Source organism: Vulpes vulpes, chromosome 13, assembly GCF_048418805.1.
Source record: "Vulpes vulpes isolate BD-2025 chromosome 13, VulVul3, whole genome shotgun sequence".
Taxonomy (NCBI): Eukaryota; Metazoa; Chordata; class Mammalia; order Carnivora; family Canidae; genus Vulpes; species Vulpes vulpes.
The window spans coordinates 44,821,807-44,837,115 of record NC_132792.1 but is presented as its reverse complement, the minus strand read 5'-3'; positions in this window follow the sequence as shown (position 1 = coordinate 44,837,115).

Below are 15,309 nucleotides of genomic sequence, written 5' to 3'. Positions count from 1 at the left end.
AGGGAAAATCTCAAATAAACCACCTAGCATTACACCGAAAGGAGCTGAAGATAGAATAACAAAGCTCAACTTCAGCAGAAACAAGAAAATAATAAAGATTAGAGCAGACATAAATGTAATCAAAACAGTATAGTACTGTCAGAAAAATAGACACACCGATCAATAGAATAAGATAGAGAAGCCAGAGTTAAACCTGTGCTTCTTTGGTCACTTAATCTATGACAAAGGAAGCTGGAATATACAATAGGAAAAAAAAAAAAAAAAAAACATCTTTTCAACAAATGCTCCTGGGAAAACTGGACAGGCATATGCAAAACAATGAAAGTGGACCACTTTCTTTAACCATACAGAAAAATAAACTCAAAATGGATTAAAGACCTAAATATGAGACCTGAAATCATAAAACTCCTAGAAGAAAACATAGGCAGTAATTTTATTTGACTTTGATCACAGAAACATTTTTCTAGATATGTCTCCTCAAGCAAGGTAAAAAAAAAAAAAAAGCAAAATTAAATCATTGAGACTACATCAAAATTAAAAACTTTGGCACAACAAAGAAAACCATCAATTAACCGCAAGGCAACTGAATGTGAGAAGATATTTGCAAAATACACATCTGATAAGGGATGAATATCTAAAATTATTTTAAAGACTTCTACAAGCTAACACTTAAAAAGACAAATAACTTACTTAAAAATGGGCACAGGACTTGAATAGAAATTTTTCCAAATGACATACAAATGGCCAATAAGCATTTGGGAAGATGGTCAACATCAGCAATTATCAGGGACATGTAAACAAAACCACTACAAGATGTCATCTTATACTGGTCAGAATTTTTAAAATATTAAATATTTTTAGAATTAAAAAAATAACAGGTATTAGTAAAAAATATGGGGAAATCAGAACCCTTGTACACTGTTGAAAATACAAATTTGGGCAACCCTGGTGGCCCAGCAGTTCAGTGCCACCTTCAACCCAGGGCGTAATCTTCGAGACCTTGAATCTGGTCCCACATCGGCTCCCTGCATGGAGCCTGCTTCTCCCTCTGCCTGTGTCTCTGCCTCTTTCTCTCTCTCTCTCTCTTTTTCTCTCTCATGAATAAATAAATAAAATCTTAAAAAAAAAAAAAAGAAAATACAAATTGGTGCAGCCACAGTGGAAAACTGTGTATGGAAGTTCCTTAAAATATTAAAAATAGAATTATCATATTACCCAAGTAACTCCACTGCTGGGTATTCACTCAAAGAAAATGAAAACACTAATTCAAAAAGATACATGCATCCCTATAGTTATTGAAGCACTATTTCCAATAGTCAAGATATGGAAGTAACTCAAGTGTCCATTAATAGATGAATGGATAAAGAGGATATGCCCCCCTACATACACACACTGGAATATTTTTCAACCATAAAAAAGAGATCTTGACGCTTGCAGCAACTTGGATGGGCCTAGAAGGTATAATTACAAGTGAAATGAGAGAGAGTTGAACACCTAACCATTTCATTCATGTTTATAATGTGAGAAACAAAAGAACAAAGAAAGGGGGGAAAAAGAAACAAACAAAAATCCACTCTTACATAAAGAGAACAACCTATGATTGCCAGAGTGGAGGTGAGTGGGGCGATGGATGAAACAGATTAAGAGGATTAAGAATACACTTACGGTGACAAGCCCTGAGTAATGCACAGAAGTGTTGAATCATTGTACTGTACACCTGAAATTAAGATAATACTATGTCAATTATACTTCAGTAAAGAAAAAAATTAATTTAAAAAATGTGAAGACAACAATCTATAAATTCAACTAGATCAGTGACTTTGAGCTGGATAAACACAAAGAAAACCATTACTAAGCATTTTACAATCTCTTTGCTCCCCCCCAAAAATAAATAAATAAAAAAAATCTTAAAAATAAACAGAGAAAAAAATACCATAGATATGAGGAGAACAACAGAATCAAAACAATGGAAAAATATCTTTAGAGTTATGGGGTGGGAGTGGTGGTAACTGCCAACTCAGAATTCAATAATCAGCAAAAATAACCCACCACCACCACCACCACCAACAACAACAAAAACACCAAAACAAACCCACAACAAACCCTCCAAGATAAAAATGTATTATCTACTGGGACATAATAGAGCATCCCCCAAATTTTGCAGTTTCAAACAACACATTTTTATCTTGTAATTACAGTGCATCAGAAATTTGGGCACAGGTTAACTGGGTCTTCTGATGAATGGATAAAGAAGAGTCACTGGTGACTCTCATAGGCTGTGTGACTTTTTTATTTTTATTTTTTATTTTTTATTTTTTCCTGTGTTCTTCTTTTAAAGCTCAGCTAGAAAAGGAGCTGCTTTTAAAATTAACTCACATGATTTAGGGTAATGTTTTTGAGCTGAGGGCCTCAGTTAAGCACTGGCTGATAGCTGGAAGTTGTGCTCCCTTCTTTACTACCTGGGCTTTTCTAACACAGCAGTTGGCTTCACCAAAGCGAGGGAGAGAAGGAATGTGCTAGCATGACAGTAGTCAGGATCTTTGCCATCTAACTACGCAAGTGATAATCCATCACACCTTCTATACTCTATGGTTTAGAAGCAAAGACCAGAATCTGCCTACATTCAAGGGGATGGGATTGCACAAAGATGTGGAAACCAGGAGAGGGTCATTAGGGCCATCTAAAAAGCCTGTCAGACAGACAAAATGAAGCCTTTGCCAAAAAAAAAAAAAAAAAAAAGAGAGAGAGAGAGAGAGAGAAAGAGAATTATTTAAATCGAATGAAATTAAAACATTAGACACACCTCAGGAATAAACATGTATATTATCTGTAACTTATTGTCAATAATAAAAAGGGATCTAAATAAAAATGACAGAAGTATTTCAAAATATGAGGGAAGAAATAGAGTGAGACCAGCACAGTATCTTTTGAGAAGAGAGTAACTGCTTTTTCCTGAGGACCTATGTCAAGTATTATTTTAGACACTTCACATGAATTATTTATAGTAACAAAATACCATTAGCAGTGGATGTAAATATGAAGACATAAGATCTCTATAAGAATTCTAGATTAAATTGAGTATGAAGTATGAGTATAAAATTAGATTAATATTATCTGAAATAGAGTATCTTATAGTAACACTGTACACTTTTTAACTTCTTAATAAAAACAGGTAAAATTCAATTGGCGGATCCCTTTTCCTTCCCTGGGTAAGTGCATAGGCATAGCAGCAGCAGCTGCTGCTGCTTCTTCCTCCCTCCTTCTCCTTCCTCCCCTCCTCCTCTCCCCTCTTCCTCCCTCCCCCCTCCTCCCTCCCTCCTCCTTCTTCCTCCTTCTTCCTTCCTCCTTCTCCTTCCTCCCTCCTCCTCTTTCCTCCCTCCTCCTCCTTCCTCCCTCCTCCTTTCTTCTTTCCTCTTCTTCTTCGTGCATAGGCACAGCTTCTGAAGCTGCAATAATCGTTTGTGATTTATTTTAACAAGCATGAGGACAAATGCAAACTTTTAAGACTGATGATGTGAAAACAAAAACCAGCCAGATGTAGCCCTAGTCTAACTACGTCAGCACTGAAATACCTTTCCCCAGACTACACTACTCCTTATAATAATACTGGATGTTCTTGTTTTTTATTATATGTCAGTGACAGTGCCAATATGGATCTTGATAATAGCAGATAAATAGCATTTTTTTTCACATGTTGATTAGGCCTTCAGTTTTCTTGTTCTAGAAAAACATCTTTAGGCATATATTGGGGATTTATCATGATAGGCATCACAAATATCTTCCTTAAACACAAGGCTAATTAACTTTTGTAAAAAAATGTTTTTTATATATGTTTGTCATTTTGAATATGATAAAATTGACAGTCTTGAACTCTTTGATTAGAAGTTTTCCTACTTCTGATTGTTTTCCTTAGTCTCACATCATGTAGATATTCTCTTACAAGCCCTTCATGGTGTTTTAAAATTATGGACTTCATAAGTAGTCCATAGTACTTTATACATGTAATGTATATTGTATATTATACATGTATAATGTATGTATAATGTAATATAATGTATACAATGTATACATGTAATGTATAATGTATATTATAATGTAGTACATTATACATGTAATGTATAATATGTATTTTGTATACACATATTTTTATATGATGTATAATAAAATATAAATGAAGGGATCCCTGGGTGGCTCAGTGGTTGAGCATCTGCCTTCGGCCCAGGACGTGATCCTGGAGACCCAAGATCAAATCCCATGTCGGGCTCCCTGCATGGAGCCTGCTTCTCCCTCTGCCCATGTCTCTGCTTCTCTCTCTGTCTCTCTCTCTCTGTGTGTCTCTTATAAATAAATAAATAATATTTAAAAATATATATATATATATAAATGGAAATTTTTTGTGTGTGGCAATGATTAGGATTCTTTTTTTTTTTTAGTGTAGACATCAAAACATCCTGAATATTATATTGAATATGTTCAGACCTTATACTGTCTAAGATATTAATTAAATTGTATTCAATACCCTTCATTTAGTTTACTGTTTATTGTTCCTCTGTTGATAGTGTAGCCGTTTCACAGATTTCAAGTTCTATTATTAAGTACATAAATACTCAGAATTTTCTTGATGAAATGACTCATTGCTCATTAGAAAATGGCCTTAATTAATCCTTGGAATTTTGTGGCTTTGAATTCTACTTTATCTGATATTAATACAGTCACTATTTTTGCCTGGTATATGTTAATTTTTCATTTTACTTTTAATCTTTTTGTGTCTTTTTATTTAAGATGTACTTGCTGATATACAAAATGTTGGAGTTTGGAGGAAATAGTCAAGGAAGAATTTCTGAGATGTCTTTGGTGCACTGGTGGGCAGAAAAAGCTACACTTGGGTGGTGACCAATGACTGATTATCTACTTTCAAGTTGAGAAGAGGTTAAGAACAGCACAAGGTATTTTGGAAACAAAATTTCTAGGATGCTGAGGGGGTGAGCTAATGTTGTGAAAAGGTCATTTATTGCTGTTTAGTAAAAACTCAGTCATGAGATCCTTCAGATGTTTATCAGTTGGCCAGATACCTGGAGGATGATTGATAACATAGATCTTAAGGGGTATAGATAAAGGGAGTTGCCAAAGGGATTCTTAGGTTAAGACTTGCAGAGCCTTTTGGTCTTAGCAAAGTATTGGCATGGAAGTAGATAAATTCCTGGAGGAATGTCCCTCTGCCTATGTTGGACTTATCAATGGGCCCTAAGTAGTAAGGAAATTTCATTATTTTTTCGCCTTTGTTTTCCACATGAATTGCTATTAAGTCATATAAAATCTGCCTTTTTTTTTACAACAACCCCTGCCTTTTAAGTGGGATGTTTATTTTTTTAAGATTTTATTTATTTTTCCATGAGAGACACAGAAAGAGAGCCAGAGACATAGGCAGAAGGAAAAGCAGGCTCCCTGCAGGGAGCCTGATGCAGGATTCGATCCCAGGACCCTGGAAACACGACCTGAGCTGAAGGCAGAGGCTCAACCACTGAGCCACCCAGGCACCCCATAATTGGGATGTTTAAACTATCTGCATTTAGACTACTTTTATGGTTAGCTTGCTTTATGTCCGTCATCTTCTTTCTTGCTCTCTATTTGTAGCATCTGTTCTTTGTTCTCTTCTATCATTTTTCTGCTCTTTTGCAATAAGTGAAGAATATTTTATGCTTCACTTTTTCTCCATTTTTGGCTTATTGTGACTTGATGTTTAGTTATTCTAGTAGTTACTTTACTGTCTACAATATACATCTTTATCTTATGACAATTTACCTTCAAGTCCTATTACACCACTTCATATATAAGAATCTTAAAATCGCATGCGCCAGAAATGGTGAAATTATGGACCCCCGAAAATTTACTCTTGTATAAAAGCAACAAGAACACAAGGCAAAAAAAGATGAAAAACTAACATCAAAAATCTGGAAGTTAACCAGAGGCTTGAAACAAGTTGAAGACTACTTATCAAGAAAAAAAGCTGATATTTGGTATTAACAGTGGGATTTGTGGCAATTCGGCTTCCCCTTCTTCCCTTCAACCTCTGTGCAGCTACTCAATAGATTTGAATATAAACACCCTTTCATTCATGATGGAAATCACCAGTCTAGGAACCTTTGTAGGGCAAAATAGGTTCGGAGCTCTCTTCAAACAAACATTTCCAGAGAACAGTGTTTATCCGAACTACCTGACAGTTCCCTAAGAAAACCTCTCAGAGATGACCTGACCTGGAACTTGTTCAGTGAAAACAACCTTTTCCCTAAGGGAGGAAGGGTGTCAAAAACAGCTACCTGAAGCCGTGGTAAGAACTGGGGCAAACAAGAAGCTGACCAAACAAACAAACAAACCAAAAGCCTTAATGGAAAACCTGGGCAATAAAGAGAAATCATTCAAAGGATGTTCTCTCACTATAATGGAACAAAATAATTCAAGAACCAAAGGACAATGGGAAAGTCACAAATTGGTAGAAAATAAACTTTACATTCCTAAATAACTAATGGGCCAATGAAGAAATCAGAGTACAAATTAGAGAGTACAATAAGATGAAGAAAAATAAAAACACATTATAGAACAATAAACAAACCTATAGTAAAAACCATGCTTAGAGGTGAATTTATAGATGTCAATACCTATATTTGGTAGGTAGACCTCAAATCACTAACCTAATCTTTAAGAAATCAGAAAAAGAAAAAAAAAAGGAACCAAAGCAAGCAGAAGGAAATAATAGAAATTAGAGCAGAAAGAAATGAAATATAGATTAGAAAACCAATAGACAAAATGTATGAAACTTTTCAAATTAGTTCTTTGAAAAAAATTGGTAAGAAATACAAAAATGAAGTACCTCAATTTACGCAATTAGGAAAGAGGGGACATTATTTACCACTTTCAGAGACAAAAGAAATGATTATAAGGGAAAACTATGAACAATTTTATGTCAACACATTAGATAATCTGGATGAAATGGACAAAACTAGAAAGATGCAAACTACCAAACTGACTCAAGAAAAGCTACATCTAAACAGATATGTAACAGAGTGGAAATTACTAATAAAGTACTTCCCATACACACACACAAAAGAAAACAAACAAGCAAACAAAAAAAAAAACACAAGCTCATATGGCTTAACTGGTGAATTTATAAAATGTTTAAAGAATTTAATACCAGCCCTTTACAAATTTTTCAAAAAATAGAGGAGATGCTTCTCCATCCATTCTGTGAGGCCAGAATAACCCTGATATCAAAACCAGGAAAAACTCAGGGGTGGCTGGGTGGCTCAGTTGATTAAGCAGCTGACTTAGGCTCAGGTCATGTTCTCAGGCTCCTGGGATCAAGCCCTGTGCCAAGCTCCCACCCACCCACCCACCCCACTCAGCATGCAGTCTGCTTGTCCCTCTCCCTCTGCCCCTCTCCCTTCTCCTGCTTGCTCTCTCAAATAAATAAATCTTTAAAAAACAAATCTAGCAAAATCAACACAAGAAAATAAAACTATGGGGACCCCTGGGTGGCTCAGCAGTTGAGCTTCTGCCTTCAGCTCAGGGCGGGATCCTGGGATCAAGGATCGAGTCCCACATCAGGCTCCTAGCAGGAAGCCCACTTCTCCCACTGCCTGCCTGCCTGCCTCCCTCTCTCTCTCTTTCTCTCAATCTCTCTCTGTCTCTCATGAATAAATAAATAAAATCTTAAAAAAAAAAAAAGAAAACTACAGACCAATATCTCATGATTATGGTCACAAATATTGACTACAAAATGCTAGCAAAATGAATCAGGCAACCTAAAAAGGATCTTAGACCACAGCCAAGTGTGACTTATTGCAGAAATACAAGGCTGGCTCAACATATGAAAACCACCATATGATTATATCAATAGCCACAGAAAAAGCACTTGACAAAATCTAATACCAATTTTAAGTGGTGTCATTTTCCTCTGTCTGAGGTCTTCAACAGTTCTTGGATTGAAGGTCTATGGGTCATAAATTTTTTCAGTTTTATTATGCTCAAAAATATATTCAACCTACAATTTTAAAAAATAATTTTGTTACTTAAGAATTCTAGATTGATGGTTTTCTTCCCAGTACTTTAAGGATGTTTCTACAATGTTCATTTGTGTGGACTGTGTCTTTGAAATACCTGTTGCAATTCCTCTATTTGTTCCCCTGTGTATAATGCATTTTTAAATTTCTGGCTTATTTTTTTCATTTCTTCTTTTTCTTTTATTGCAACTGTTCAATTAATTCAAGAGTTATAATGTGCACTGGTATAATTCCTGCATTTTCTTTTGAATGGGATTCATTAAGATTATTGGATCAGTCAGCTTAAAATTTTTATCAAATATGAAAATATTTTGCCATGATTTCATCACATGTATCTTTTTTTCTGTCCCTTCCTTTCTTTTCTCTAGTTTGAATACTCCAATTACTGCTGTATTTGTCTGCTTCACATTACTCCAGATTTAACTCATGCTCTTTATCATAAAATGAAGATAATATTTAGCTCATAAGAAAACAGCGTCGTAAATCCCCCATAAATAATAGCTGCTCTTATATAAAGAATGAAGAAAATACCCATAGAAATATTAAAAAGTCAAACATAATTTCAGGGATTCTATACTAGGTTTTCTCAACATATAATCAGGAGCTACATTCAAAAAAAGGTCTTTGTTTAGTGAGGAAAGTATTTTTTTTGTTTGTTTTCTCTTTCTTTTTCTACTTGGTACCTCTGATTACTAAACTGTCTAGATTTTAATATTTACAAGCTTTCAAATGTCCACAAGAAAATGTCCAATCCTCAAAAATCTCTAATATCATAGTTAATAATATATACAATATATTGAAGAGAACATTTAAAGCAATTTTCAATTTACTTAACTAGTCACAGAATTAATTATAAAGCATTTTTTAAGTTCTTTGACATAATTTTGTAGGATTCTCAATTTTATTTAAACAGCAATTGTCTTCTTAGCACCACACAAATAGTGCACTGGGTAAAAGTCTTCTATACAGTCCCATTAATTGAATAAATTGATATTTCTGAAAGGCCATATTCCAGATGGAGGTTTTCAATTTGCATCAAAGGAAAGTTCCACATATTTTTGGAATTTTGTGTTTAAAAATAAAGTAGAACTTAGAATATATTGTTCAAGATTCTACTAAGATTCTAGCCTTGCCACTACAGATTAAAATAAAGTTCCCCACCATGTATTAATTGAAGAAAAGGAGATTTTCCTCAAAATGAAACATATGATTGGTCTTTACCGCCAATCTGCTTTGTTCTCTGAGACAAAACAAACCTTGCATAAAAATAACAGTAATTTTCAAAAAACAAAAACAAAAACAAAACAGTAATTTTCAGCACACCTAAATAACAATGAAGAGAATTTAGAATTAAGCTGCACTTAGAAAAAGAAAAAAACATCAACACAGGCTCATCTATCATGAAAAATGCATTCTATCCCATTTAAAAAATGAATAGTATAGGCTTTATAAGGAAAAATATTCATTGATATCATCTTTCTACGCACATTCAGGCAAATTTTCCTCCTCTAGAGCATTTGGTAAATAAAAAGAATTCCTTTAACCTTGAGAGCAATCTGGAAACTACAAAAAAGATACAGTTATAAAGCCATGAGAGTAGGCACTACCTGTACCTGCTCAGAATTATGGCAATGGCTGATGTTCAGCAGAGCTATTCTGACCCATATCCTTCAGGAAGATCTCAGTAGACTTAGCTAGGATAGTCCATTTGGTTTCTTCGTGTATCAGAACATATTCACTATGTTACTACTCATCAGTAGTAGCTACTCATTTGAAATGAGTATTCTTTCAGGAGCTTTTCCCAAAACTTGAGTAAGGCCTTACAACACATCATAGTCAAGCCTTTATTCAAGACCTCACGAAATCCATGGATACAGACCTCCTATGCTGACATCACAGCCCATTGAAGAAAGCAAGCAGAGGTCCAAAGACTGTGTGTGACTATATTACAAAGCACTATAATTTGACTTATACCAAACTGTTTTTACTTCTTTCTCCATAAATTTAAGTCTCACTCAAAAACCTTTTCATGAAATAAAATTCTATCATATTATGTACTTAATAATACTGGACCATGATAAGCCTTAACCCTTCTGAACCGTTGGTTAGGTGGAAACGAATACAGAAAACAAGTATACTTCTGATTTTGGGATTTGAATGACATTAAAACTACTATTTTTCTACAGAGTATTTAAGAGAAATCATTCAATAAAATGGCACAACTATTCATTACTATTGGCTCTGTGGAGAGTCAGTGTTCATCATTTCAGTAGATTTTTTAAAGTTAGACTTTTTTTTCTTCAATTTCTTTTTGAAGATCTTGCAAGATGGTTTTAGTTAAGGTCACTTGGAATTTGAAAATAACCTAGATTTTACTCATATCATATAAAAATAAATTGTTACTTTTCATTTCCTTTATCTTTTATTTCCATGTTGACCCTTGTATTACTACTTTTAATGATTTATTTATTTCATTCACTATCCCAGTGTAGTTCTTGGAAACTCTTTTTCATGCTAGCAAGCCATGGCATCACAGAACTTAACAGTTACATTCCTTTTTTTATTCCATTTCTTAAAACCTTTGCTATAAGTTCTATACTCCCTAGAGCCTATAGCTTTTATCCTCATAATATGGATCCCAGAGCCAGGCAACTGTTACATGTTTCACTTACCTACTCAGAGGTACGTGCAGAATCGGAGGTAAAACAGTGAACCAACAGACAGTCGTAGTAACACTCACAATTACACCAAAAGTTGTTCCTCACAATATTAAAAACAATCAGATTCCGAGAGTAGAATCTGCTTTTGCATCTGGCCAAATAGAATATTATTACCACTAAAATTATTGCTTACATCTGTTTCTTCTCTAAATATATTGTGCTGCTATACAGACACCACTTTACTTGCAATAAGTGAACATAATCATTTTATATATTTCTCTATTTTTTAAAATTCTCCTGCAATTGAGATATATTGGGTTAGATTCAAATCATATTGCTCTCAAAGCATTTTAGAGTTATATTTTGATACTTCAGCTGAAACAAAAGAAAGCCCTTTCTGGTTTTATTTGAAATCAGTTGACAGATAAACAGCAGGACAAATTCTGCCACAATTAGGGATGAACACATTGTAGAATGAGCTACAACAAGCCATCTGTAGGTAATAAACATTACCTAGCCTCTAGAATAATCAGCCCTTCAATTATCTGCAGAAACTTGGACCTGGGTATCTTTTCTTCAACAATATGCCTGTTATTTGTCACCAAATCATTCTCGAAGTATTCCTTTTATAACAAAATACGAATGTGAAAAACAGACATTAGACAAACAGAATGTCATTTCCTTTTGCAAAAATATTTCTGTGCTGAGAGTCCTTCTGAAAAATACTCTATGCCCAAAAAAGAATCTTTTGCTACAAGATTCTGAAAAGAAACAGAGATGACATCCTGCTGTAAATCTTAAAGGCATTATTTCCTTAGTTTCAGAAGAAAGCCTTTAGATGGTAGAGTCATCAGTATTGCTATTTCCTTAATGATTACTTTGCCATCATTTTGAAATAATTATTTTGATAGACAAGTACTCCTTCTCATCTGCACCCCACCCTTAATTTATATTCCAAGAATTGGCAACCCTAAAGGCCTGGCAATCTCATTCTGGCTTCATATTCCTGGTATTTTCAATTCCTGGTACAATTTCAAAACGGAAATTGTAACATATGGTATGCTTTGTCACACTCTTAGGTGATTTCATCTGATCTTCATATTACTTCCAATGGTCTCCTGCCATTAGCTTGTGATATTGAATACTGTGGTAGGCATGGCAATGAACTCAACACTGGGAAATGAGCAAAACTAACCCTGAATGGCATGTTACTTACCCCAAGGGAAATATACACTAAGGTCATTGCTTTGAGTATCCTCCTTCAAGGTTGAGAAACAATTAGTTCGTGAGCCCATAGAATGTGATAATAGCAGCAAATGCTGAAGGTAAATATGCAACATTTAATTAAAAAGAAAAAGAGATTGATATATTTAGGTTTCGCATTTCTGCCAAAAATTTATATTTTCTGTAGAAGTGTAAAATTATATAAAGTTAGGGTGAAAATTCACTTCTTGCTTTCTCATTTACGCAAAAATTAAGAATATTACGCAAAAATTAAGAATTAAATTATGGGTTGAGATTTACATTTTCAGTTAGGCATTAGATATATTTTGGACTTCCTTTTTATCCTACAAACTGTAGAATAAGTAGAGTAAAACCACAACTCCAGACACATAACTCTTTGCTCTGCAATTTGTTGCTGCTCCTGATAGATTAGATTAGTTTCTTTCTTAGTATATTATTGCACTCAACAAATATCCTTGAGCACCTGCTGTGTGTCAGGAAATACGTTATGCACTGTGACTATAGTGCTAAACTAGAAAGACCAGTTGCCACCACCATTAAGCTGATACATGGGGAGACTCCAGACACAAATAACTACAATTTTGGCAAGTGCTATCTGAATGAAAGTACAGGGTATCGATATTTCAAAGGAGGAGGCAAAAACACAAATGAAATAATTTTTTATCCACAAAAGCACGACAACCCTGTCTCAAAAATCAGAGAGACTCTGAGCAGCTATTAAAACTAAGAATAGAGTTCATCAAAGTGTCCTTCGATATTATCAGTAGAAATGACATGAACAGGAAATTCATAGAAGACAGACTCATGCCAATAACATTTAAAACAAAGCTCAACTAATCACTTACATAAATATGTAGATCAAAGGAGTTTTGTTTATCTGTTTTCTCATTTTATTACTTTGCTGTGGCTGCAGTAACAAAGTAGTATGACCTGAGGGGGTTCAAACAACAGGAATATACTGTCTCACAGTTGTGGGGGATGGAAGTCAGATATCAAGTGGTCAGCAAAGTTGATGCCTTCCAAGACTATGAGAGAAAATCTGTTTCTTGCCTCTATTATAACATCTGGTAATTTGTTGCAAGTCCTTGGTGTTCCTTGGCTTCTTCTGCATCACCCTCAACTCTGCTTTTGTCTTCACATGATGTCCTGTGTGTATGCCCACACTCAAACTTCTTTTTATAATGACAGCATTCGTTTTGGATTATGTAACAACCCTATTTCCAAATACTCACATTCTGAGGTACTTCAACATATGAATTTGAGGGGCGGGCGATATAATTCAATACACAACATAAAACTTATATTCATAAATACCATTAAACATGTAACACTTTAATAACCAGTGCTGGCAAGAATATGGAGAAGGGGTCATTCTCATATACTGGTAGAGTTCTATGTGAGCAAATTGTATTTATGATGCCATTTTGGTCAAATTTATCAAAACTTAAAAATGTACTCAATTTGTGCTTTGGACATTCCACTTGTAGAAATCTATCTTGTGTAAATACATGTGTGAACAAAGATTAATACATAAATAATAAGAAAAAATATTTTACTGCATTCTTAAATATTTCATATTTTGTAAGCCATTATGAATATTTTTATTTTTTAATTTCCCCTTCATTATTAAAAATAGAAATGCAGTTGATTTTTCTATATTGATCTTGCTTTCTATAAACCGTGCTAAACTGATTTAAAACTCCCTAAAGATTGTTTTTGTACATTCCTTGGGACTTAAGGGAAAAATGTTAATAAACAAGTTTTGCTTCTTTCTTTCCAACATATATGACTATTATTTTTTTTTTACTTGCCCTACTATCTTGTCTGGGACTTTCAGTAAAATACTAAAGAAGATTGGTGAAAGCAAATATACTTGCTTCATCTCCATTTCTAGAGAGAAAGTGTTCCACCTTTTATTACTAAATATGATGCTAACTAGAGTGCCTCCGTGTTTTGTTGTTTAGTTTTTCATGGATGCCCTTGAGAAAGTTCCTTCATATTCCTAATTTACTGAGAGTTTTAAAAATGTGTATTGAATGCTTTTTTGCATCTATTGAGATCATCACATTGTTTTCTTCTCTCTTCTTTTTTCTACTTAGCTGATTTAGTGAAAGACATAGTTTGATTTAAAAAATATAAAACAAAAAAAATAAAAATGTAAAACCAATGTTGCATTCCTGAGATACATCACACTTAGTCATGTTGTGATAATTCTATCTTATGATGTGTTTCAGTTTACCAATATTTTGTTAAGGATATTTTCATCTGTTCTTAAGGGATATTGGTTTGGAGTACTGTACTCTTCTAGTGTCATTTTCTGATTTGGTATATGGAAAATGCTCGTCTTACAGATGACTTATGAAGTGTTTGAGTAGAAATGATACTATAATTTCTGCAATGCTGAGTAGAATTTACCAGTAAAGTGATCTGGGCCCATGGTTTTTATGTGGGAAGGTTTGTATCTACAAATCCAATTTCTGTCAGAGACATATGTCTATTTAAGTGATCTCTTTCCTTTGGTGGGATTATTTCCATTTATAACAACTCCTATCAAACTGCCTTAACTTCTTGACTGGTTAGAAAAAAAGTTTTTAAAGCTAATTCATAGACAAGTTACAAGGACTTGATCTTGTCATGTGTTCTTTGGGCCAGACATGAGACTGTGGTGTTGAATAACATCCACTCTCAAACCCTAGCTTCTGATGACCCTAAGGACACATGTTGACTAAGTGCATGTGTTATCCTGGTAAGGATTTGGGAATAGCAGAAAAAGACACTAGTGGAGACACTGTTGAAATCCAAATGAATTCTAGAATTTAGTTAGTAGTACTGGGCCAACACTCACTTGTTAATTTTGACAAACACATTGTAGTTATATAAAATGTCACCATTAAGGAAAACTGGGTGAAGGGACTATTAATTCTCTGTACAGTCTTGAAAGGTTTTCTCAAAATCTACAATTATTCTCAAAAATGCTGAAAATCAAGACTATGAATTGTCCCTCCTCAGTCCTTCATATCCAGTAGGAGGAAGATGAAAGGAAATTCCTATCTCCATGTTTTAAAGAAGGAATGCATTAACCCTATTACCTAAGTTTTAGAAGAATGTCTGTCATTATCAAACTCTGCTCTGAAACTAGATATATTTATTCCCTTTCTTCTAGTAAGTGAACAGCAGAGGGTTAGAAGTCAGAGTAAAATGCCACATGAGAAGTATTTATCATCAAAGTCCTAGCTAAGCAAAACCAAAACCGAAAATAAGCAAACAAACAAAAAAAACCCTATGTTCTCTATTTCATACAGTGTGTTCAAATAGTAGATTATAACAGAGTGCCTTGGCTGAGTCCA